Here is a 23,051-nt window from a genome sequence, read left to right as displayed (position 1 = left end):
AATAGAAGGCGGACGCCTTATTACTCCTCGAAAGAATTGGACGATTGGTGAACACCACATTGCTCAATCTTTCGTCGTTCTCCAAAAACACCTCAAACAAATCAAACTAACTTCTCGCCCCCGTGCGATCGAAACCAATCAAACATCAAACACATCAATTCATCCTGTCACCCCCGCGTGACCAAAACCCTTCTCAAAAGAACACTGTAAATCCTTTCTAATGCATACAACAAACCAGTGCTTAAGCCTCCACCGAGAGTAGACAAGCCAAGCGTTTAGCCGTTAGAACGCCGACCTACACAGTCGTTCATCAAAACAAAAACACACCAAAAATCGTAGTTGCCCGAACTACGAATGCTCTGATTTCCTTATCGCACCATAAGGATACGTAGGCACGAGGTTGCGAGATCTTGGCGAGCACACTAATAAAAAAAACCTCCCCTTTTCTCCTTTTGAGGTCTTCATCCATCTCTATCATCAATTCTAATTACCTAAAGAAAACGAATAACATTCAACTAACATTCAAATAGCAAATTAGACTAAAAGGTTCCCGTTGAGTACAACGGACGTGAGGGGTGCTAATACCTTCCCCTTACGTAATCGACTCCCGAACCCGAATATGGTTGCGACGACCATTATTCTATTTTCTAAAAGGTTTTATCGATATTTTCCTATTCCTTCATTGGGATAAATAAAGTTCGGTGGCGACTCTGTTCGAACATAATATTTCCGCGACCATCGCGAGGAATCGTATTTTTCGAGATGCGACAGCTGGCGACTCTGCTGGGGAACCTGCTCCAAGCAAGAGAGAGTCTAGCCTAACTTAGTCTGATTTTGCTATGACTGTGGAAAATATTCTTTTCTTCCATGTTTATTTTTCCGTATCTTATTGTGATTGTTTACGTTGTATGTGATTTTTGCTATAATATGGGGTTTAATGTTTGGTGTGAGATAAGCTCCATACCCGAGCTTCGAGAAAAAACTTAGAACCCGAAGTTGTGTAGTATTGAACCAGGGGGTGTACACCTCATTGGGACAATACGAAGACTCCACCTAGAGTAGATCTGTTTGGAGTTTCCATCATAATATGGCTAGCCCATCATTGTGGGGGAGGTTCTAGATACGATCCGTGACTCTAGGGACCTCGCCTTAAACCCAGGTTTTGTTTTCATGATCGGTGATTATGTAGTATTGAACCGAAGGGTCTACACCCTGTTCGTACAATACGAGAATCCCACTTAGATTAGATCATTTCAGAACTCCCATCACGATGTGGCTAGCCCACCATTGCGAGGAAGTTTTGAACTTGATCCGTGAGTCTAAGTTCCTTCCTTGAAAACATAACTTTAGAACCTACCTTTGGGAATTTCTAGTAATCATAGAAACCCGGGATTCTTCCTTTTATTCTGATGCACCCGACGTGTGAATAATCTTGAGTATCTGTATTCCTCTGCAAAAAACATGGCACAATTTCATGCATTTGCATATCATCAACATGCATTGCATATCATCTTCCAGAAACAAAAAACTTACACCATATTCTACCCTTTGTCCAGTAACGCTGACTACTCGACACCGGTACGAGACACGCCGCAACTACAAGATGACACTCGAACAGCTGGAAGCAAATCAAGTTTCAATGAGGACTGACATTGACTCCATGCAAGCAAAGATGGATCGCTTGCTGGAAACCATGTTACTCTTGGCCCAGAAGGAGAAAGATGCTGAGACTAGCGCCGAAGCTAGGAAAATGGCTGCCGAGTTTGGATCGCCATCACTCAGCATCCCTGGGGTGACTGACCTTGATGGCAACCCTAATCAGCCTAGAGGAGGACCGATCCCTATTCCTGTTCCCATGGTCAACATGAACCCCCATGAGCACTCTGCTACATCTGCTCGCCATGGATCTGTGATAGGTGATGAGGATCCATATGACGCCTTCTTCATGCCACAACCCGCCAAGCTTGCTGTTGGAGGTCTCCCAGACCCAACTGTTGATAGACTCCATGCTTTGGAGGAAAAATTTAGGTCCTTGGAGGTTCACACTACTCCCGGTTTGGACGCCGTTGATATGTGCCTGGTGCCAGGCCTGGTGATTCCACAGAAATTCAAAGTCCCGGACTTTGACAAGTACAAAGGGATCAGTTGCCCAAGAACTCACCTCAGAGCCTACTGTCGTAAGATGGCTGCCCACATCAGTAATGATCAACTCCTGATTCATTACTTCCAAGATAGTCTCAGTGGGGCATCCTTGGAGTGGTACATGCAACTGGAGAGAGGTCAAGTCCAGTCATGGAGAGACCTTGCTGAAGCATTCCTCAGGCATTATCAGTACAACACTGATCTAGCGCCCAATCGCACACAACTGCAAGACATGACTCAACGCAACAACGAGTCATTTAAGGAATACGCTCAGCGTTGGAGAGAGCTAGCAGCTCGTGTCCAACCTCCTCTTCTTGATAAGGAGTTGATTGACATGTTTATGGGAACTCTGCATACCCAATACATGGAGAAAATGGTAGGATCCAGTTTCCCAACTTTTGCTGAGGTTGTCTCCGTGGGAGAACGGATTGAAAGTCAAATTAAGAAAGGAAAGCTACCTTGCGCTGTCAATGCTTCAAGTGGGATGAAGAAACCTTATCCTAATCTCCCGAAGAAGCCAGAAGGTCAAACCAATGCCATAATGGGAGGAGGAGGATATAGGGCACGTCCGTATGCTCCTATGCCTTACGATCAGGTTGTCGTTGTCATCCCGACACCGTATCAGCCACCATATCAGCAACCCCATCAGCGACAATATCAACAGCCATATCAACAGCCGGCTTACCAGCAACCACATCAAAATCAACAGCAACGTGCTCCACCACAACGTCAGCCTAACCGACAGAGGGCAAGGAGGCCAGAAAGACATTTTGATCCTCTGCCAGTATCATATAGCAAGATCCTTCCCTACCTGCTAAAGGATGGATCAGTTGTTCTGAAGGAGATAACACCTGCAACTCCACCATATCCTCCAGGCTACGATGCCAATGCTCACTGTGAGTATCACATGGGTGTCCCAGGGCACACAATAGAGAACTGTAAGGCTTTCAAGCACAAGATCCAGGACCTGATTGATAGTAAAGCACTTACATTCACGCCAGTGAGGCCAAACGTTGCAACAAACCCCATGCCGGCGCATGCAGAGTCAAGTGAAGCTCGAAGGTAGAGCTCCTCACCAGCCTGAACAAGCAGAGCAAATCCCAACGAAGAATCAAGAGATGAAGTCCTTTTGCTTCGAACGAAGGCAATCCTGATGCCATTTTTACCATTTTGCATTCTTGTAATTTGATCTTGTTTGTTTAAGTACTGTATGCTTTAAACATTTGTAAAGCATTAAACATTATGCATGCGTTGAAGTACTGTATGCGTTGAATCAATCTTTCATATTCACTCATCTATCACATTTGTAAAGCACAAACACATACTTTTCTACCTCACTTTCTTTTATCGCACTATTAATAAATGTTGGAAGGAGGATGACGAAAACAAAATACTCATAATTGCTTATCGTATGCTTTCGGATAGAATCCTGCTAATGATGTACAGGCATTGTTTCAAATCCCCAAACACTAGAGAGATAAGGAGTTAATCCCTAGTCAACCAATTCGAGCCTAGAAGTAGGAGTTTCTTTCAGATCTAAAAAACCCTTACGCTTAACCTGGGGCAGGGTAGTGTTCAGTTAATCTGACTACACATTCGAATTACAAAGATGAGATATCCCATGCAAGGGTCAATCACATGATATTCTTCCCACACATCCTGAAGTGTCGAAGGAACCATACAAAATCCAAAAGTTATGTCGGTTGTTCTTCAATGACAAATGACTTGGCAGTCACAATTTCCAAAAAAAAAATCAATCAAAAAAGGCCCGCTAAGTCAAACACCCTGAAAGGAGACTTAGGCAAAAACAGGGGCAATCCCGATGGATTAAAGCTTCAAACAAAGCGGTCCATGCAAAAGTTAGGGATCAAAACAAAAATCGAAAGAGACAATGAAAGTCTCCAACAAAACACAACAAGATTCATTGACCACCATACTAAAATCAAAGGGTCACCGACATCCAAAAAACGAAATAAGGTGACTGCCATTCCAAGAGACCTTGAATCACCGTCTTTATCCTTACCCGCAAAAGTAAGTGTGTGCCAAATTAACTGAATGTAGGATTGGAGATCATCATGAAGAAGGGGTGGGTTAAAATAAACTTTGAGCCTTATATCCTTTTGTTTCAATAACCATGAACCAAGCCACGTTACAACCTTCAAAAGACCTAATTGAAGTAAGGTTTATTCTGAAAGCATACTATAGCAAGGTTGAGTAAACTGACTCCGAAAGATTTGCTAATTTGCATTCTCACTATATCACTCACACACTAGCTAAATCAGCACCGCGTTTGGACTCATGATCCACTCGCCACACACTACCACAACACTCCAAATGAAGGATTGTTTTTTAAAACTTGCATAACTGTTGCATTAAAATCACCATTTCTTGAATAACAATTCTTAATTGTCAGTCAGTGCTTGACATCGAGAAAAATCCTACAAGGGGCAATCAAGGGGCACTTGATCGTTGGTGCTAACACGAATCAAGACCATCCTATGAATCAGGGGCATGACATCTTCAGATCATGTTGACTTAAGAAGTAGTCAGTATAAGATAAATCTCCAAGCATCGGTTGATTAGGGAGGAAAAAAATACTTCAAAACTCAGCCCGCCTGGGGCAGGTTCCCCAAAGGCTAATCAGGGGCAAACCATTGCAAGATTCAGGAGCTGGAAAAATAAACTCAGACCATGTTATGGGATAATTGTAGCACCTCAAATTTGCACCTATCATTGTACATACATTTTCATATTAGGTCATAGCATATCATGATCCATTGCATAGCATTGCATTGTCCCTTTTGCCTCAAGTGCAAGCCAATCAAGGAATTAGGTCAAACTGATCAGGAGATCAGTCAACCAAGCAAGCAAGTGCATTTCTCAACGAGCCAAGACCCTAGGGTTTGTCCAACAAGTTCACATGACTTGGAGGTCCATTTGAAGTGTTCAAGTCAAAGGTTGAAGGCTTGGAGATCATCAGTTCATACACAGACAGTCAAAAACCCTAGAAAGTCAAAGACAGTCAATAGTCAGTCAAAGCAGTGGATGGTGGCCATTCTTGTGGAATTTGGGCACCATGCTCATTAATCAAGAGTTCATATGTCTTGGGACATCATTTGAAGTCAAGTTCTCAAGGAATTAGGGTTTGGAATTCATCAGAAGAGGTTCAGTCAGGCAGAAACCCTAAAAGTCAACTGTTGGTCAACTGTCCATTTAATCAGTGATTTGTTGATGGAAAATGGTTTGAGAGAGCTTATTCATGTTCAAATAGTCTTCATATATCATGTCAAACACCATCATGGAAGAATTTGAAGCCAGATCAGAAATTTCCAAAAATGGAAACTGGACCTGTAACTGAAACTTACCAAAAATGGAAAGTCTTGATCCTCAAACTTACATCATGATACAAGCTTCAAATGAATTTTTGCCCAACATGAAAGTTGAAGATCTTGTTCTCCCATTTCCAAAAAGTACAAGAACTCTCAATTCCCATGTGTGGTTGGCAAGTTATGATCGAATCGATTTCAGAAATTCTTGAACTTCAAAAGGCCATATCTCTCAAACCGTTTGGCCAATTTTGGTGGGGTTTTTTCCTACAAGTCACATTTGATCCCCTCTTTCCAAAAATATAAATTTCATGAGCCAAAACTTCACCAATCAAAATGGCATTTTTTTACTTATCTCATTTAAACGCAAGTTTGACCAAGGGTTGACTTTTTGATATAATCATTTTTCTACCATTTGGCCAATTGAAATAGCTCAGAAATGTCATTTAAAATGTGTTTGCAAGCTCAATTATGCAGTACATATGGCCATTCTTTAACTTGCTTGAAATTTGGACAAAAGGACACTTTCACCATATCTATCCATACTATCCACCATACCATGCTTTGTACTCTTAAAACAGAAAATTAAAAGATCATTTGCTGTCATTTTGAAACCTCAGTAGCAGCCTAAAACCAACAGGAAAAGGCCATGCCAACTTGCTTGGAATTGGGAAGAAAGTACATGTTTCAATAGCTACATCCACATTTTCATGGCTTTTGATGCAGGACCACAAGACAGCAGACTTTCATCATCATTTTCTGTCAAGGACAAAGGCTAAGAGCAGACACAAGCCACATTGGACAGCACAAACCAATAGAACTTCATTCATTGATACTCACTTTTGGCCATTTTTCTAAAAAAACTCTGTCAAAAACACCAAAGTTACCAAGCCTTGCCTTGCCTTAAAGACTATCCAAGCAGCATTTTGAACCCTAAGAGGCAGCCACAAGAACACAGCAAGAAACCAACTTCACTCATTCTAAAAAATCACATCTTGGCCATTTTTCCAAAGTCTGTCCAAAGCTTCCCAAAGAACAAAACCTTGCATTGCTGTTTCACTATTTTTTCACTATTTTGAACCTGTTTTTCCACCACCATCCTACAGCAAAACCAACACAGAACTCATGCTCTAAAAAACTGCATTCTTTGGCATTTTCCAAAACCAGTCAAGAAACTCCAAAGAACAAAACTTGGCCTTGCCTAAAACATCGTTCAAACAACATTATGGACCTGTTGCAACCACCTTCCTCCATCTGAAAGCTCCTTTTCCACTGCTGCATTAACAGCCACCCTTCTATGGCAGAGCTCGATTCAGGTAAAACCAAGCTTCTGTGAGCTAAGCCCTTTGCATCAGTCATCTTCTGGAGGGTTATGGAGCATCTGTTTCAACCTCTCACGGCTTAATCTCCACTGCATCTCAACTGTGCTTCAAACCAAGTGAGTTTTCGAACATGACCATTTGTTAAATCATGATGTGCATTAAATAGATCTCCTTGCCGTGAGTGTTTTGAGCCTTGAGTCACTTGATTTGGTTGGCTATTTAGGAAGTTGTGTTGTTCTGAAGTTTGGTTGTCAAACTTTATTTCGCATGATGCTTCCATTTCAGCATGATTTAGGGTTAATGGTTGTTGTTTTGTTGTTGTACATGATGAGATGATCACGATGATATGCGGTTTTTTGAGTTTGGTTGACAAATGCTCTGGTTGTTTTTTTAAAAATGATGAACATTACTGTTTCAAACCCTAGCTTCATGCTGTGCCCAGAAAGATCACATGTTGCATGCTGTTACTGTGCCATTCCCCACGAGCCAATGAAAATATTTCATTTTCTGGATCAAAACAGTGCGTTTTGATAAGTGGCACAGCTATTTACAAAACTGCCACTCGGACCCCATGTCACATTGAATTAAGTTATCTCTTTTTCCAATTATTTCACTTTGATCACCAATCTTGTAAAATCCATAACTTGTTCATTTTTAGTTGGTGAAATTTAGCAAAATGACCAAATTACTTCATTTAAGATAATGGTAATTAGCATTCACTTAGCAGCTCACTAAACAGCAAATATATAGTGGATTTTCTGCCATTTCCAACCCTAGCGGCCATAACATTTCCAACAGAAAAAACCTTTGCTCAAAAAACACACAATTCCTTCATCTTGAAATTCTGCAAGAACCTTCAAAGAACACGATCCCTGCTCACTTGTTCTTCATTTTGCCATCACTTTGGAAGCTATTTGAAGCACCATTTCCCAACTGGAAGCACAACACGCAACTGTTTTCTCCATGAACCCTCCAATGGCAGATTTCGATTTGGGCATTTTCAAGCATCACTGAGCTAAACTTCTTCAAGTATCCATCAATACCAACTACAAGCTTCATCTGTTTCGAGCCTACCACACCAAACAACAACTGTTTCTCAAATTTCTTCATAACCAAGTAAGAATTCGATTCTCTTTTTTCTCTAATCCATGCTATACACTTTATAGATCTCCTTTCCCTGGTCACACTGAGCTTTGAATGATAAAAAATGGTTGATTATTTCTGAAGATATGCTGTTTTTAAGTTTGATGTATGAACTTGTTCTTGCTCGATTCACTTTGTTTGAGATGATTTAGTGAAAATGATGCTTGGATTCATGATGTGTGTGGTTTGCTGAGTTTATTGGTGTGCTTAATTTCATGTTTCTGTGCAATTTCATTTTCACGATTTGAACAAGGTGATGAAGTTGCTACTGTAGCTCACAAACCCTAAAAATGCATTTCCCAGAAACACTGTTCACGTGGTTGCATGAGTCGGTCACTGTTCCATTGAAACCGACCAATCACAACATTTCATTATCCTGGCCAATACGCTGCGTTTGGTTAAGTTAGCCCAATTATTACCAAAATGCCATCCCCGGTTTTATTAATTCAATTAAAATCATTTCATTTCAATTTTTATTTCACTTTGTTACACAATCTTACAAAATTCATAACATCTTCATTTCAAATCCAAATTTCATGGGGATTTTTGCATTGTGTTCATCTTGATGTCTAGTATTTTATCATGATTTTTGCTGATTTTTTGGATGAGTGAATTTTAATTGGTGCTAGGGTTTTGTTCATGTATCCATTTTTTGTACCTTTTGCCAAAACCTTTGTGAAATGATGATGCATTATCCAATGGACTTGAATTTTTGTGTGCATAAACTAGACACACTCATGGTGATTTTGATGTAGAGTTTATGAATTTATCTTATCTGGTTTGTGAGTTATGAATTTTTGAATTAGGGTGTGACAATTTGTGTCACACCAATGATGTCCAACTTCATGATTTTTGATACCATGCTTCTTGAACTCCAATTGATCTGAATTTTTGCATGAACCTAATCTTGTATGTCTAGTTTACATGTGAATTTTCTTGGAATTATTTGAGGCATTTCCTAATTGTTTGAGATTTTCTACCCTGTTTGACCAAAATGTTGACTTTTGTGATACATGTTGCCATTTCATTTGTGAAATTCTCATACTTTATTGGATGAATCTGAAATTTGACATGTGATTAGTAGACATCTTAAGCTTTGTGATGGTGTTGATCCCATCCATTTATCATATGTTGTCACTGATTTATTATTTTTTGAAGTTGATGTATGTTTGGTTGACTTCTTTGAGCATGCTTAAACTTGCTTTGACTTTCTGATTTTCATTTACTATCTTCCCATGATCCAAATGAGCTGAAATTTTATATGTATGTCATGTTATGGATTATGATCGATCATGAATTATTTGATGATTTTTGGAATTGATTATGATTGGTTTTGAGCTAAGTCTTGCTGTTGACTTCTATGAGCTCTCATTTGCCATGCTTTGACTTCTTTTGCTTATGATATGATGATGATGAATGATATGAATGTGGGACCAATTGAGTTTGCTTCTTGATTGTTTAAACTTAATTTTGATTGGATATCACTTGCTGTTTTGACTTTCTCATTCCCTTTTGACCCTAGGCTTGTCCTAGTGGTCTTGTTGCTTATGTTTGAGTTCATGTTTTCAGGTTAAGCAACAATGCTCCAAAGAGATCATACAAATTTGATTGAGCTTGATTGTTTACCATGAGCTAACCTCTTTGTTTTGTAGGTGGCTTGACTCATATGACTTGAGCTTTGTGCTTTGCCCTTTTATTTGATTGTTTTGACTGTTGGTTTCTATCTCCTTTTGATTTAAACTTTGAATTGTGTACTGATGCTGTTTGACTATTTCAGGTACCATTAGTTGCTTAGTTCTTTGAACTTGCTTTGCTTTGCTTTATAGCAATTTGCATTGAGGTATAATTCCTTATTCTTCATGTAGTCTGGAAGACCTGGCCTGTTACTTGGCCAGGCAACTGTCTGAAGTCCTCCTTAAGAGGCAATGCTTGTGTGTGTTTACATTTGTCCCAAGCAGGAAAAGTCCTTTAAATAAGGCAATTGGTAGATCAAAGAGATAAGCAACCTATCTCCTACTATTCTGTGAGTCTTCTCCTTGCTCCCATTACATGGTTGTAGCATTGAGATCCAAACCCAAGATCTATAGAGTCTAATATGTGGAGAGAGTTCCTACTTTCTGAACTCCCACACCTTCTGATATTCAAATGCTCTCCCTGATCAGGGATAAGAGCAATGAGGCACACCCCTCATCTCCTTTCATCTGCTTCACCTTAGCCCCTCAATGGCAAGGTTAAGAGCACCAGTGACCATATTCCAGTTGGCTTCAATGCCTGAACCTTTTGTGTGAGCCTCCTTGTTTGGTTATAGTGAGTGCTGATTGACTTCATTGATTGATTGTTTGATTCATATGCACATGTTTGTTTGCATGCTTTATGCATTTATCATCATCATTAATTGCTCATTAATGCATAATCATCTCATTTGTCTTTGTGACATTATCATTGTCGTTTACCCATTGAGGACAGTTGTAAGACCATCCTTTGGCTATTGTTCCTAGGATATGGAAGTGAGTATAAGACCATTTCATTGGCCACTCATTTTATCTTTGCTTGTTGTTTTGTTTGATTGTATGTGAGGATGCAATTATAAGTCCCTGTAAGTTGGCATTTGCTTTCCTGTGATCATATGTTGATTTGTTTGATTGTATGTGAGGATGCAATTATAAGTCCCTGTAAGTTGGCATTTGCTTTCCTATGATCACATGTTGCTTTGTTTGTTTGTATGTGAGGATACAATTGTAAGCCCGTGTAATTGGCATTTGTATTCCTAGGACCATACTGTGGAGGTTAGAGTAAGCCCAGATAGATTGGCATCTGACATCCATGTTTTGTTTTTTTTTTGCTTATGTGAGGATACAATTGTAAGTCCGTGTAATTTGGCATTTGTTTTCCTATGATCATATGTTGGAGGTGTAGAGTAAGCCCAGATAGATTGGCATCTGACATCCAAATGTTGTCTTTGTTGTTGGAGATTGGTATAAGCCCCGCAATTGGCATCCGGTATCCACTTTTTATTTCTTTGTTTGAGGAGATTAGTGTAAGTCCATAGAGTGGCCTCTGATATCCAGTTCTGTTTTAGGAGATTGGTATAAGACCAGTGATTGGCATCCGGTATCCGCTTTTGTTGACTTTCTTCTTTTGCTTTGATTGTTTGTTATTATTCATCGCCCATTCCAAAGGACACACTTGAATCATCTTCTATATGATTTCAAGAGGTGAACCTTCTAAGAAGTTTTATAATCCATCTTCATCCATTCATCCCCATTATGTCCTAAAACCTTTTCACACTTTGATTTCAAACTTGAGATAGATATTGTGCAAACATCTTCATGTTTTCAAATTAAAAAACCTGGACCCAAGTCCTTGACTTTTTTTCAAACTCCATTTCATAATACTTCTTTGAATTAATCTCAATCATACTTTGGCTCCACTTTCATGATCCTAATCAATTAACTTCACCCATTCAATTGTTTTGGCTTTGTCCATTGTTAATCTTTTCATACATGAGCTATAGGTTTGATTTATCCTAGTTGGTTGATGTCAATCTCACCTATTTGTCCTTAGTTGATTGAATTGTAAGTCTTCCTTGCTTATTATAGGGTTAACCCCTCACTAGCAAGTTGAAGCTGTTCTCACATGGTGGACTTGTTGTTTGTATAAGGTTGAGTTTTCTCCCGTGGATAACGTAAGACCTTATGGCTTGTGTTTAAAATTGAACCCACCCACTTTTGGAAATCTTTTAGCCGAACTACGGCGTTTTGATCCTTACCTTTGATGGAAGGTACGTAGGCAACGGGTTCATCCGTTCGAACACAAAAATAATAAAAATTGTATATTCTTTTCTCATCATCCCAATCATGTTTGCACAATACTTATGTCATAACAAATAACAATCTTTTACAACAAGTGTGAAAAGGGCTCCCTAGGAGTACCTAGGACGTGATGGGTGCCTAACACCTTCCCATTGCGTAATTTACCCCTTACCCAGACTCTCAGATCTTTTTATTAGTTTTCTACGTGTAAAACTTCTTAGGCTTTTGTTCGCTTTTTAGCCAGTCCTTTGGATAAATAAAAGTGCGGTGGCGACTCGAAATTTCATTGTATGCTTTGCTTATGGTTTAATCGATAAATCATATAGCGACGAATACACCGCTACAAAGATCAAACGCGGGTTCTGGGAAAGAAAGTTAGGGTTTCAAACGTGTTCTTCGTGAATCTCCAGATTATGAACAAACATTCCAGAATTTCATGAACCATGCATCATTCGATTCATCTTCTAACACACATCACACATCTAACATTGGTTTAACCTAATTCATGCTAACAAATCCGGATCGAGCAAAATAAGTTTCACACATCACAATTAAAATCAACATAACTTTCTTAATACTTGATGAAATTTAAAACTACAAGGTTCAGCATGCTCGTGGATACAAGATCTACAAAAACCATAGCATAATTTCATGAATGGTGGATTTCGAAATCTGACCTTCAATCAAGTGCAGATGTGAAATCGTGGTCTTCGAGCTTTGCAATGTTAAAACAGGAGTTCCTCAAGGCTTGTGTGAGTGAATGGATGCAAAAGGATAGCTCAACCTTGCTTGATGTAGCTCAAATATGCAGCTGCCATTGATGGAGCTTGATGTAACAGTTCCAAGTTCTGCTCGAAATGGATGAGTTCTTGCCTGTAGAAGCTCCAACAACACTTGCAGATGGTGAACCAATGGAGAAATAGCAAAGGATTGTGCAAAGTTTTGCAGAAAAAGTGAGAGCAAAAAAGTTGTGAGAATTTGCAACTAGATCTAGATCTGAGTAGAAATGAAATGCTAATGTATTTTCTATTTTTATTATGCATATATACCATATGTTAATGATCTTTGCTAATCAAGATTAAGCCAAGCCTTGGTAATTAGTGAAATGAGTGTTTATGTGCAAATTGCTAATTCACCTCATGTGCATGGAGTGCATGCTACAGTACACGAAATTGGGCCTAAATCCACTCAAAACTCTGTTTATAAGCCAATGGAAATGTTGCCAAGTGTAAACAATGCATTATTTTAGGATTTGAAAATTCCATCCAAAAATCAAGTGAAAAATCAAATAATTATGTGATGAGATTTGATGAAATGTAATGAATGATTATGATAGAGCATGTTAAAAGGAGATTGTAGCAAAAAACCCCACTCAATTTGGCCAAATGGTGTGAAAGTTATCCAACTTTGAAGTTCAAAATATCCTGACAATGATTTGATCATAACTTGCCAACCACACATGAGAAATGGATGTTCTTGGACTTTTTGGAAAGGTGAGAGCAGGATCTTCAACTTTCATGTTGTACAAAATTTCATTTGAAGCTTGTATGATGATTTAAATTTGAGGAGAAAACCTTTCTATTTTTGGCAATTTCCAATTACAGGTCACTTACTATTTTTGGAAACTTTTCATCTGACCTCAAATTCTTCACTCTTGATCTTTGACATGTCAAATGAGACTTGTATGGACATGAATGAAGCCTTTCAAACCATCTCCCACCTTCAAATCCTTGATTTCAGGCACAGTTGACCACAGTTGACTTTCTAGGGTTTCAGATGAAATTCAGCTTGACTGTTGAGCTTTGATCATCCAATCCTTGGCCAAACCACTTCAAAATGATCCCTAGATCATGAGCTTTGATCATCCAATCCTTGGCCAAACCACTTCAAAATGATCCCTAGATCATATGAACATGTTGAATCAACCCTAGGGCTTTGCTTCAATAGGATATGCACTTGCTTGCTTGCTTGGCTGATCCTCCTAACCAATCTTGACCTAATCTTGTCTGATGACTTGCACTTGGGCAAAGGACAATGCAATGCTATGCAGTGGACTATGTAATGTTAATGACCTAAAATGAAAATGAATGTACAAAATGGGAGGTGCAAATTTGAGGTGCTACAGCTGCCCCTATTCAATCAGCTGGGAACCTGAACGGATGAGAGCAACGGCTGTCAGACTTTCAAGGTACACAGGGATTGAATACCAAAGAACCGTAGAAATTTGCACTCTGCTGGATATAATACAAGAAAAGCCAAATCATTTACCGATGACGGCTGCACGACAACTTCAGGAAGGCGAAACCATTTACCGATGGCTAAATACTGGAAACTTGATATTTACCGATATCAACTTCAGCGAGACCATTTACCGATGGCTGCTGGGAAACACCTTGATATTAAAGGAAAGCAAGACCATTTACCGATGGTGGCTTCAAAGTAACTTGATATTTACCGATATCAACTTGGGGATTCGATATTTACCGATATCGAAGAAAGCGGGGCCATTTACTGATGACGGCTAAGCTGGGCATTCGATATTTACCGATATCGAAACAAACGGGGCCATTTACCGATGGCGTCTCCACCTGGGGAGGAAAAAGATATTTGCAATTGGAATCAGACAAGACGTTTACCGACGACTCCTGGAGATTTTTGATTTTATCAACAGGAAATACGCATGACCAGACATTTACCGATGACTGGGATGAGACTCGATGTTTACCGACATCGAAAGATGATGTTTACCGACATCCAAAAACGACCAGACATTTACTGATGACTGGGGGGAATACTCGACCAGACGTCAACGGACGAAAGGGAGAGGCTCGACATTTATCAACACCAACGGAGAGGTGAACACTTCACTGGGGAAGGAAAAACAAATACTTGCAACTGGAAACCAGATAGGACGTTTACCGACGACTCTACTGGGGATCTCTAGCTGGGGGAACTGCCAGACATTTACCGATGACTGGGGAAAAACTCGACGTTTACCGACATCGAAAGATGATGTTTACCGACATCAAACGAAAGCGACCAGACATTTACCGATGACTGGGATGAGACTCGATGTTTACCAACATCGAAAGATGATGTTTACCGACATCAAACGAAAGCGACCAGACATTTACCGATGACTGGGATGAGACTCGATGTTTACCGACATCCAAAAACGACCAGACATTTACCGATGACTGGGGTAGGACTAGATGTTTACTGACACCAAAACAATGGTGTTTACCGACACCAAAGAAAGAACACCCGCGGGTGCCGACATGACACTTACCGGTATCACAAGAATGACATCTTACATACGTCAAGGCAAGGCTGACCACTTGCTGGAGATCTCACTGGGGAGAAACAAGCTTTCCATTCGCGGACGGGTGAGGAAATAAACATCTCTGGGGGAATATCAATCCTGAATGTTGTCAGGAGCAACTGTAGCAAACGTGCTGTACAGATGTTGAACAACGATCCGCCTCTGCCGGGGATATGGTCTGATTGGGTTAACACATGAATGCATATGTTTGAATTTTTCTTATGGCGTAATACTCCATATTGAATGGAAATGCTACGCAGTTTGAGGATGCAATGATCACTACATGCAAAATGCAAATGATGAACTCCGCCGGGGAGCCAACTGATCAAACACTCCAACTCTGCGGGGGAGACTCTGTCTGAGGAATACTCTGCGGGGAGAGCACTGACTTCTCACTCGCGCTGGAGAAATAACACTGTTGCTAGGGGAAAGATCCCAATCCACTCGGGGAACTCCGCTTGGGGAACAATCAATATGACTCCGCTGGGGAATACACAAGGCGACTGCGCTGAGGAACCAACAAGGGGGAAAACAAGGCAACTCGCTGGGGAGTAATTAAGCGACTTCACTGGGGAGAGCCAACCAATCCATAGGTAGGATAAACTCTGCTGGAGATAAATTCCTCTGAACCTGCTCCACTGGGGGACTCGCTGCGGAAAATTATCAATACCAATCTCTGCTCGAGTGCTAGGGAAAGCAACCCTGTTGGGGTTTTTTACACCACTCTGCTGAGGAAGAGCAAAACTCTGGTGAGGAAAGTAATATCAGACTCCATGCTGAAGATATACATCCACAACCCTGCTGAGGACAGGCGCTCACAACCATGCTGGGGATGATGATACTTCCAACCAGACTACTGGGGAATAAACTACTGACACCTCCGCTGGGTACATAACATTCTTCCAACTCAGTGGGGATAACCCAACTTCTAAGCTCAGCTGGGAACTCAACAACTGGGGGAAATCGGCAAATACAGGCCTGCTGGGGATAGGCAATCCTTAGATCTGTTGGGGAACATAGCTCTGATAGCTTCCATACTTGCTTGGGAAAAATATTTGCTGAGGAAACGTCCTCACAGATGCCAACCTGCAAAACAGCACAACAAAATGCCTCCAGGGGACACATGGACAAGATACGCTCAAGTGTCCTCAACATTCAAAATGATTTTCAAATGTTTTGTCTTTCTGCACGTTATTGTTTAGCCTTCATGTCCTTATATGCAATGCTTATCAAAAATTCAGACGTTTTTGCAAACAAAACAGTAAAAAAATAAAAACAAGAGAGCTATTTATCTGAATAACGACTTTTATTGATTGAAAATGTGCCTGAAAAGGCAAATACATTGGGAAGCAATTCCTAGAAAGAGGTAATTGCGCACAGAAGGAAAATAAACTATCCTAATGGCAATGTGAACACGGCATCCACTATTTCCCAACTCTGTTATAACTCACAGATCATCAGTTTTTTCTCCCAACTTCCTTGCTTTCTGAGAAGAATGACTGGACCGATCACATCTTTCGAGATGGCAGACGATGAAGCGATATGAAGTACAGATAACTCGGACTGTAGTCTTCGCTCTAATCCCTCTATTGCCTGGATCGCCCTTTCGGGTTTTCAATCCACCGGGATACCCATTTTTGCCTAAGCCGCCCTTGCGGGTTTTCGACTTACCGGGTGTACAAATTCTTTTCATTTTTATCCCTAATTTTTGCCCGAACCTTTTCTTTCTGTTTTTTTGGTTCGCCGGGATGCCCTTTTTTGCCTGGACTCTTTTATTCTTTTTGTCCAGCGGATCAATTTATGCGAAGTATTTTTTGACTACATCTGAGTTAACAGGGGATGGGAAATCTTCACCATCCATAGTTGTAAGCATCAAGGCTCCACCGGAGAAAACCTTCATCACAACATATGGACCTTCATAATTAGGAGTCCACTTGCCCCTGTTATCTGTACCGGGAGGAAGGATCCTCTTCAAAACTAGATCACCAGTTTGATAGCTCCGAGGACGCACTTTCTGATCAAAGGCTCTCTTCATCCTTCTTTGATACAACTGCCCATGGCACACAGCTGCTAGCCGTCTCTCTTCGATAAGGCTCAACTCGTTAAACCTTGTTCGAATCCACTCGGCTTCGTCCAGCTTGACATCCAATAAAACTCTCAGAGAAGGAATCTCCACTTCAACAGGTAGGACAGCTTCCATACCATACACAAGGGAGTAAGGGGTTGCTCAGGTCGATGTACGTACTGAGGTACGGTACCCATGCAAAGCGAAAGGCAGCATCTCATGCCAATCCTTGTACGTCACGACCATCTTCTGCACAATCTTCTTGATATTCTTGTTCGCCGCCTCTACAGCACCATTCATCTTTGGTCTGTAAGGAGAAGAATTGTGATGTTCAATCTTGAAATCTTTACAAAGTTCTTTCATCATCTTGTTATTGAGATTCGAACCATTGTCAGTGATGATTCTCTCAGGAACTCCAAAACGACAGATGATTTCTTTCTTGACGAAACGGGCAACCACTTGTTTGGTAACATTAGCATAGGAAGCTGCTTCCACCCACTTGGTGAAGTAATCAATCGCAACCAGGATGAAGCGATGTCCATTCGAAGCAGTAGGCTCAATCTTCCCAATCATATCAATGCCCCACATGGCAAACGGCCAAGGCGAGTTCATGACATTTAGAGGGCTTGGTGGTACATGCACCTTATCAGCATAGATTTGACACTTATGGCACTTCCGAGCGTACTTGAAACAATCGGATTCCATAGTCATCCAATAATAACCGGCTCTCAATAGTTTCTTGGACATTGCATGACCACCGACATGGGTACCAAACGAACCTTCATGCACTTCTTGCATCAACATGTCTGCTTCGTGTCTATCCACGCATCTGAGCAAGACCATGTCTAAGTTTCTCTTATACAACACATCATCCTGATTCAAATAGAAGCTTCCAGCTAGCCTTCTCAGGGTTTTCTTGTCATTCTTTGACGCACCTTCAGGATACTCCTGGCTTTTGAGGAAGTTCTTGATGTCAAAATACCACGGTTTCTCATCAATCACAACAGACTCGGCTGCAAACACATACGCAGGCCTCTCGAGTCGATTCACCGCAACATGTGGCACATGATTCCACCAATGAACTTTGATCATAGAAGACAAAGTAGCCAAGGCATCAGCCATCTGATTCTCATCCCGGGGGACATGATACAACCTCACCTTCTTGAAGAACGTCAGTATTCTTCTAGTGTAATCTCTATAGGGAATCAAATGCGGCTGGTTGGTATTCCAATCTCCATTGACCTGATTGATCACTAGAGCGGAATCTCCAAAGATGTCAAGCGTTTTGATTCTCAAATCAATGGCTTCTTCTATCCCCATGATACAAGCCTCATACTCAGCTTCATTGTTGGTGACGTCAAAAGTCAATCTAGCAGAAAAGGGTATATGAGCACCTTTCGGATTGATCAGCACTGCACCAACACCGTTGCCGTTCATATTCACAGCCCCATCAAACATCATTGTCCACTTGTCATCAGGATCCGGTCCTTCCTCGACAAGAGGCTCTTCACAATCTTTCATCTTAAGATACATGATGTCTTCATCAGGGAATTCAAACATCATCGGCTGATAGTCGTCGATCGGTTGCTCGGCAAGGTAATCTGACAGAATACTACCTTTAATGGCCTTCTGCGACGTGTACTGAATATCATATTCTGTTAGAATCATCTGCCATCGAGCAACGCGCCCGGTGAGAGCCGGTTTCTCAAAGATGTACTTCACTGGATCCATCTTAGAAATCAATAAGGTAGTATGGTTCAACATATACTGCCTCAGTCGGCGAGCAGCCCAAGCCAAAGCACAGCAAGTTTTCTCGAGCAGTGAATATCTTGTTTCACAGTCGGTAAACTTTTTGCTAAGGTAGTATATGGCATGCCCTTTTCGACCAGACTCGTCATGCTGTCCCAATACACACCCCATCGAGTTCTCGGTCACTGACAGGTACATTATCAGAGGTCTCCCTGGAACTGGAGGGATCAGGATTGGAGGTTTTTGTAAATACTCTTTTATCTTGTCAAAAGCTTTCTGACAGTCATCATTCCACCTGATTGCTTGATTCTTTCTTAGCAATTTGAAAATTGGTTCACACGTGGCAGTTAGGTGAGATATGAACCTTGCAATGTAATTCAACCTCCCTAAAAACCCACGGACTTGCTTTTCCGTTTTTGGTTCAGGCATCTCTTGAATAGCTTTGACTTTTGCTGGATCAACCTCAATCCTTTTCTCACTGACAATGAAGCCTAACAGCTTCCCAGATCTCACCCCAAACGTACACTTGTTTGGATTCAGCCTCAGCTTGAACTTTCTCAACCGGTCAAACAGCTTCTGTAAATTAACCAGGTGCTCCTCCTCTGTCTGCGATTTCGCAATCATATCATCCACGTACACTTCAATCTCTTTGTGCATCATGTCATGAAAGAGAGTCGTCATAGCCCTCTGATAGGTAGCATCGGCATTCTTCAGCCCAAACGGCATCACCTTATAGCAGAACGTGCCCCAAGGTGTAATGAATGTCGTCTTTTCCATGTCCTCTGGCGCCATCTTAATCTGATTATATCCAGAGAAACCATCCATGAAAGAGAAAACCGAGGATTGAGCCGTATTATCAACCAATACATCGATGTGAGGTAATGGGAAATCATCTTTCGGACTCGCTCTGTTCAAATCCCGGTAATCGACACACATTCTGACTTTGCCATCCTTCTTCGGCACGGGAACGATGTTGGCCACCCACGGGGGATAACTTGTAACAGCCAGAAAACCCGCATCCCACTGCTTTTGAACCTCTTCCTTGATCTTGACAGCCATATCAGGACTAGTTCTGTGAAGCTTCTGCTTGACCGAAGGACACTCTTCTCTAAGAGGTAATCGATGCACCACAATGTCTGTATCCAACCCAGGCATATCTTGATATGACCAGGCGAATATCTCCACATATTCTCTCAGCATCTCAATCAGCCTCCTCTTGATAGAGTCCTCTAAAGCAGCCCCAATCTTGATCTCTCTTCTGGCGTCCTCAGTACCCAGATTAACAATCTCTAAGTCCTCCTGATGAGGTTGGATGACCCTTTCCTCCTGCTTCAGCAATCTGACCAATTCTGCGGGGAGTTCACAGTCTTCCTCACTCTCCTCTTCAGCTTGGTAGATGGGAATATCAAAATCATACTGAGCCATAACAGAATTGTTCATAGTGGATTCCGTGGGATCACTTCTGCATGTTAATGCCTTGTTTTAGAAAAAGAGTTCAAAAAAGTCACAAAAACAAAAATATTGCCATTTTTATTGTTTTGAAAAAAATGAAAACAAAAATAGAAAGACAGGGATCACAAAATTTGATTGCAAAACGTCCTTTATTAATGATAATCATTAAAACATGATGAGGCCCTACAATGAACCACTACGCCTTGGGCAGAACGTAGGGTTTTCATGCAAAATGAAAAAACAAAAGAAAATTACTCTGTCTGAAGAGTAACTTGGACCACTTCTTCAGTCGTCCAGTTGTTGATAGACTCCCCTGGTGCACACGGGCGAACCCAGTTGTCTAAAACGCAATCACTGTCACAGTCTTCACTACCAGTTGCAAAGACGTCGCCATGATTCATCAGCCCAGCGCTAGTAAAGGCACTCGGACCCGCCTGCACACTCTGCTCTGCTTAGAGAGGCTCATAACCAATGCCAAATTTGTCTTCTTTGACAGGCAAGTCCACCATCTTGCCCCAGCCTTCAGCTTTGCCGGAGTTAACAACCTCTTTGGCCTGCTTGTACGAAGCAATCGAAGCACCCGGCTTCCTCTGCTCAGCATACGCCACTTTCTCAAGAGCCACAGTCTCAAACGCCTGGCATAAGGTTTCGTGGATCTCGCCATCCACCTCGACATACTTGAACGAGGATAGGTGACTCACCAAGATCTCTTCTTCGCCACACACGGTCACAATCTGACCGTTCCAGACATACTTGAGCTTTTGGTGGAGAGTCGACGAGACTGCTCCTGCTGCGTGAATCCACGGACGCCCCAACAAACAACTGTAGGCGGGCTGAATGTCCATAACATAGAAGATGATGTCAAAGACCTCCGGACCTATCTTCACCGGCAAGGTAACTTCACCAAACACAGAACGTTTGGATCCGTCAAATGCGCGCACAATAAGGTCACTAGGAGTGAGCACAACCCCTTCAACAGATATCTTCTTCAAGATTTTCTTCGGCAAGACATTCAGCGACGACCCGGTGTCTACCAACACGTGAGACAACACTGCCCCCTTGCATTCCATAATGATATGCAAAGCCTTGTTATGATTGCGACCCTCAGCCGTTAAGTCTAGGTCAGTGAATCCTACACCATGCCTGGTGCTCACATTGGCCATCACACCCTCCAGTTGGTTGACGGAAATCTCTTGAGGTACGTAAGCCATGTTCAGCATCTTCAATAAGGCATTACGATGTGCCTCAGAGCACAGCAGCAAAGAGAGTATTGAAATCTTGGACGGAGTCTGATTAAGTTGATCTACGATCTTATAATCACTCTTCTTTATGATCTTCATAAACTCCTCCACGTCCTTTTCAAATGAACCCTCGGGCACCTCCTTCTGAGCCGGTTCTTCGTCAACGACAACCTTTTTGCCCTTTGACTTGGCAGAAGCCTCAGCATTAGCATCTCTCAATGGCTGAGGAGCAAATAGTCGTCCACTTCGAGTAAAACCTCCTGGTCCACCAACGTTGTCCACAAAGGGACTCACAACCACAGGAGTTTTAACTGGTGCACTGATCGTCACAGGCGCTTGATTTGCTGGCCTCGTCTGATTATCAGCCCTTCTGTTGCTGCGGTAGGCATTATCATATCTCCATGGCACAGCCCTACTATTCTCAACTGGTCTTCTTCCAGACGCCACGATAGAAGTTGGAGCACTGATGGTTACAGGAGCGGAAATGGTAACTGGGGTACCACTTGTTGCAGGTGCACTAACAACCCTTTGTCCACGTCCTTCAGACGGTTTAAAGTAGATGGTGACAGTTGACACTGTCCCACGATCTTTTACAGCCCTACTGAATTGCAGACAGCCCTCATCCATCATACCATGGATACCGGCCCTTAACTGGTCACAACCATTATCAGCTTTAGCACAACCAATACAGCCCTCATCACAGCCCGGGTAGACACCCCCATTCAGCAGACGGCCCTTTACAACCAGCAGAGAAGTCTGAACATCATCAACACTAACAACCAAATCTTCAGCTTCTTCCCCCTTCAATATTGTTCACTCTATGCCCACCATGCTGAGGCATAGGGTTGTTCACGACGTTAGGCACTGGAGCGAAGTTGATCGTCTTGGCATCGATCAAATCTTGGACCTTGTGCTGGAAAGCCCGGCATTTCTCAGTATGGTGCCCCGGAGTGAAAGTCACGACGGACGTTGGCGTCGTACCCAGGAGGCAATATTGTTGGCGGAGCCATCGTACGCAATTCAACAAACCCCAACCTGAGCAGTTCGGGCAGCAGTTCGGCGTACGACATTGGTAGCGGATCAAAACGTCGATCAGGCATCCTTTGTCTGGGCTGATACGGACGTTGCTGTTGTTGTTGTTGTTGTTGCGGTTGTTGAACTCTTTGTTGTTGTTGTTGACGAGGTTAAGGTGCTGGAATGGTTACAGCAGCAACCGGGCGATACTGATTTCTGTTCACACTTCCTCTGTACACATTCCCTTGGTGTTGTACAGCATTGGTTTCACCCTCTCTCCGGCGAGGTGCCCCAGAAAAAGGTTTCTTGGATGACGAGGAACCCGCATCTTGGATCTTACCAGCTTTGATCAAGCTCTCAGTCCTCTCACCACAAATGACGACATCAGAAAAACTACCGAATGGGCAGCTTCCCATCCAGTCCATGAATACTCCTTGCAGCGTGCCAATGAACATATCTGTCA

This window comes from Lathyrus oleraceus, chromosome 3, assembly GCF_024323335.1.
Source record: "Lathyrus oleraceus cultivar Zhongwan6 chromosome 3, CAAS_Psat_ZW6_1.0, whole genome shotgun sequence".
In the NCBI taxonomy this organism is placed as follows: Eukaryota; Viridiplantae; Streptophyta; class Magnoliopsida; order Fabales; family Fabaceae; genus Lathyrus; species Lathyrus oleraceus.
Note: the sequence above shows the minus strand (reverse complement) of the source record.